We start from the raw sequence: 4,737 nt of genomic DNA on the forward strand, positions 1-4,737 counted from the left end.
GGCCCATCCATGGTTCAAGTCCAGTGTTGTTGTTCTTGGTATTGTGGGAATCAAGACCTCAAAGTGTTGCCCTGCCAGAGGGGTGACAGGTATGGACCTAGGTGGACCTTGAGATTTGCTGGTTACCAGGGCTGAAGAGTGAACTGTTCTGTTGCGTGTCTCTGAGCCAATTCCAACCCTGTGGGACAGAGCAGACCTGCCCCTGAGGGTTTGCCTGCTGTGTGATTAGGAAGCAGATCAACAGATCTTTCTATAGAATTGAACCATCAACCTTTCAGCTAGCCGACTCAAGTATACCTGTTTATACCACAGAATTCTTAGCGCCTGAGAGAAGAGGTGATTAATCAGCACATGCTGATTGCGTCTCTACTATGACCAGTGGCGCAGAGGTGAGCAAGGCCTCTAGGCCCATCGTGACCTTTCTGGAGGGGTGACATATTTGGTTCTGGACGTTGTTGTTTCTACTTCCTCCAGACTCTGGAGGAAGGGGGACCTGGGAAGGGGACAGATGCAGGGACAGGGTGGCACCATTGCTGGACTCTGCTGTTATCCTTCACAGCCACCTTGTAGCTGGTCTTAAGTCTGTCCCTCCTGGGCCAGGCAAGCGCCCAGCCAGAGTCTCCTGCCACATGGATGGTATCAGGAATGAGGTGTGTTGTCACGTGAGCTGCACAAGCAGCTTCCTCAGCGTTTTTATTAATAATTCAGCCCGTGGCTGAGGGGGAGGGGATGGGGGGGAGAGGAGCCTGGGGAGACAGCGGCAGCGGAGACCATGCCAGACACAAAGGCCGAGTGGAACCCAGGAGCCCTGCCTCCCAGCCGCGGCCTAGCAACAGAGCCAGGTGGCCTCAGGGGCTCGTTTGAGAGAGGGCAGGCCTGACATCTGCTCCTGGGGGACAGAGTGTCCCTCCTCACTCTGCGCCCCTCCCTGAAGCCAACCCAGGACACCTGGGCCTTGATGACAGTGCCAAAATGGAAACAGGCCTGAAGGGGTCTGTGCCACGCAGCATGGCTGTCCTTGGGGAACCAGGTGCTGCCAGCGCTTCCTGCCACGTCATGGAACGCAGGACACAGGGGCCAGCAGCGTCATGGAAGGAGAGGGCCTCTCTGGGCTCCCTCCACTGGGGGCCGGAAGGGATGAGGGAGAACACCGGAGACCCAGGTGAGGGTCAGGACCGAGCGCTGGATGGGGACCATCACTCCCTCTGATCTCTTTCCTTAGGGGGTTTCTTCCTCCAATGACTCTATTCCCTGCCCATGTCCAGTCCTCTGAAGGCTCAGAAAACAGGTGCTCACAGTTTTAGGTGACAGTAACCCCGATGCAGCAAGATGGTTCCAGGCTAGACACCTAGAAGAACTTCCCTAACAAGCAAATCTGAACATGAGGAATACCTGATGCCTTCATTAGGGATAAACAAACAGCTGTAATAATAGCATCATTTATTATCTATATAGAATAGACCCTATGCTCTAAGTTTTTTTTTAATGGTATCATTTCATTGAATCCTCATGATAAAATACAACACCTTGCTGCCAAGTCAATTCTGATTCATAGCACCTCTACAGGACAGAGTAAAGCTGCTGTATTAGGTCTCCACAGCTGGCGTCTTGACAGAAGCTGACTGCCCCATCGTTCTGCTATGAAATGGCTTAAATTCTGCTTAACATCTGTGCACTTACTCACTGTCCCACTGAGAGGCCCCTTAACTTCACAGCAGCCAAAGGAAATAGGTACCCATTTTACCCCCATTTTACAGAGGTGGAAGCTGAGGCCTGAAAGTGCCAAGTTGTCTGCCCATGTAAAAATTAATACAAAGTTGGTTCCTATGAGGCAGAGGATGGACATACTTCTCCTTGCCACCTTTTTTTACCAATTCTGACACTCTGCTTCTCTACTGGGTTCATGAATTCATTGCAATAGCCAGACCCAACTCCTAATCCCAACTCATGATTATACGGTTTACTAGGGAAGTGACAGTTTACAATTCAGGGTCAGGATCAACTTTGAGGTCACAGAGACAAGTGAGAAGATAGTATGTCAATCAGAAGAGCTTTCAAGATCAGAACTCCCTTGGGGCCCTTGTCATTGACCCCCAGCTCCACTGAGTGCTACATCTCCTTTGGCCCCACCATCAAGTGTCTGAAGGCCCCTCACTCTATCAGCTAGCATCCTGTCCAAAGGCACTCAGCTCTGCCACTCCGTGGTTAACAAGCCCACAACAGCTGCCACGGGCTGGAAGGCCGCTGCCGTGATCTTGCACTGGTCTCCTGGTTCTTAACACACACGCTGCCTCATGCACTCTTTTGACCTTGTGCTGTCTCCAATGTTAAGCTCTGACTCCTGGATCTAAGAGATTTTTGGTTCAGGGTCTCCAGGTTCAAACCGCAGCTCCAGGCTCTTCTCAATAGCAGTGAGCTGCCCGCCCTCCCTGACTTCTGTGGAACTGTCCTTTTAAACGTAGCAGGTAGAAACACTGACCCTTAGGCAAGTCACAGTCACCTAGTTTGCATAGTCATTAATCAATCCCTGCAAGGATTTTTACATATGCTATTTGCATAGTACACTGTCCAATTCCTTTGTGAGACTGTGGCCTAGCAAATCATCTTGACAGAACTAAAGACCCAGTGCCAGAAAGGCCACATATGGAAAGAAACGTGTTGCCTTGCCCAAGGACTCCAAATCCCCTAGACAAAGTGGCTGAGGCCCAGAGATGGGGCGTCAGCTTCAAGCTTTTCCTGTGGCAATAATGCAGGCAAAGCAGGGAGAAAAACCACCCAGCTCCCAATCCCCACAGAGCCTCAGTTTCCACAACATATACCAGGGTATTTACCTGGTACGTCTGAAGGGCCACCTGGCTCCTGCTGCAGTCTGGAACAATGCTTTGGTGCCTGCTGGGAGTCGGTGAGACTGGGAGTTTTATTGTTGTAAGACACAGGCTGCGAGCTCTCAGGTGACAGCAAGATCTTTTGGATCCCATGGCTGTTGACAAAGGACTGGGAGCCAACTGAGCCTTCTGCTCCTGGTTGCCTCACCAGCTTCCAGAGTCCTTGGCTCCTTGCCCCAGCTACCCAAACCCCTGTGATGCTAGATGCTTCATAAAGACCTGTTGAGCTGCAATGGTGTGGAATTCAGGCTGTGTCTGGATAGGGAACCTCTGAGTGTCCTGTGGTGACAGCATGGGGAGTGAGAGGGTGGTCTGCTTTGTTGGATCCTTTCTGGGGCGATGGCAGGGACAGTGGGAGAGGCGGGGGTGGGGGGGGGACCACAAGAGATGAAGCCTTAACCCTAACCCAGCTTTCCAGCCTATGGACTTGGCTTTTGGGGCTTCCCAGTCCTAAAAGGAGGGCATTGCTCCTGGATATGTGAAGCAGAATGACCTATGACTTGAGAAGGTGAGGGTTGGGATTTGTGGCCACTGAGGAATTGGTGGCTGGAAGATGCCTTTTCTCCTTCCATTTTTAACTAGAACATACAACCCAAAGAAATCTGTTCAGCACCGGAACAGTCTTCATAGAGGTTTGCTCGGGGAATTTCCTTATCTGTTCCTCAACCGGAAAAGCTGTGGGTGGAGGTGAATATGTGCATATGAGGGTGCGAGCGTGTGTGTGTGTGTGTGTGTGTGTGTGTGTGTGTGTGCGCGCGCGCGCACGCATGTGCATGCCCACGTGCTTCAGAGAAAGACTCCGAGTGAGTTCAAGGGTTGGGGTCTGTGGGTGTGCGCCAGGGGAGAGTTGAGACACAGTTTGTCCCTGTGGAGGCCCGCTGCCTGCTGCACCGTGGGAAGATGGAGGTGGGGCTGGGTGTGATCCGTGCAGTATAAAGTCAGGGGTGGGAGCAGGACTCCCTGGAAAGCTGGGTGCACCTGGGCGCACACCTGAGAAGAGCATTCAAAGTGGGAGGGGGGTGCGTCAGGATACCGGGGATTTTGCCCTCCAGCCCCTCCTTCTGTGCAGAGGCAAGGGCAGGACCTAGACTGTGTGAAGCCTGGAGTCTGTCACTCTTTGTGTAGGAGGTGTGTTTGTGTGCCTGCGGGGGTGAGGAATAAGTGATTATATGTGTTGGTGTGTGGAGGGAGGTCTCTGTCCCTGAAAACCCCCATGTTTCAGATCCAAGTCTTTAACATCCTTGGGAGAAGGCTCCTCCTACTCCCCCTCAGAATCCTGTAGAGGAATTCGCTTGAGCTGTACTGTCCAGGAGGCAAAGGGGCCAACAGGGTCCCAAAGGTGGACCAGCCACGGGTTTCCTTCCTACCAGATGAAGGGTTGAGGTCAAAGAAAAAGATGCCTGGTTGGGAAGGTGGTGGAGAAGATGCTGCGAGAGACGGATGAGCAGAAACTGAAAGGGCTGGAGAGGGTCACTAGGTCTGGTGTCCCACAGAGGACAGAGAACCTAGAGCTTTCGGCTCCAGCTGATTGCCAGCTCGGGCAACAACCAAAAAGTGCTGGATCCAGACTCCACGGTGGCAAGGGTTCCAGTCCTGATCTTCCCGCCGACCAACCCGCCTTCCCAGGCCTGCCGCGGTGTCAAGTCCGGAGCTGACGCCCTTGAGCCGCCATCAAGCGGAAAATTCGGCGTGGATCTTCGAGCCGTTTGGAGCGGAGTCAAAGAGCACCTCCGAGGAGGTGGCCGACTCGGCAGTCCTGCCCCGGCGCGGGACCACGGCCATCAGAAGCGCACCGGCCGGGCTGGGCGCGCAGTGCGCCGGGACCTGCGAGCTCACGAAGCCGACCACGGGC

This window comes from Elephantulus edwardii, unplaced genomic scaffold (genome assembly GCF_000299155.1).
Source record: "Elephantulus edwardii isolate Elephantulus edwardi_28Jun2011 unplaced genomic scaffold, EleEdw1.0 scaffold00268, whole genome shotgun sequence".
Lineage (NCBI taxonomy): Eukaryota > Metazoa > Chordata > Mammalia > Macroscelidea > Macroscelididae > Elephantulus > Elephantulus edwardii.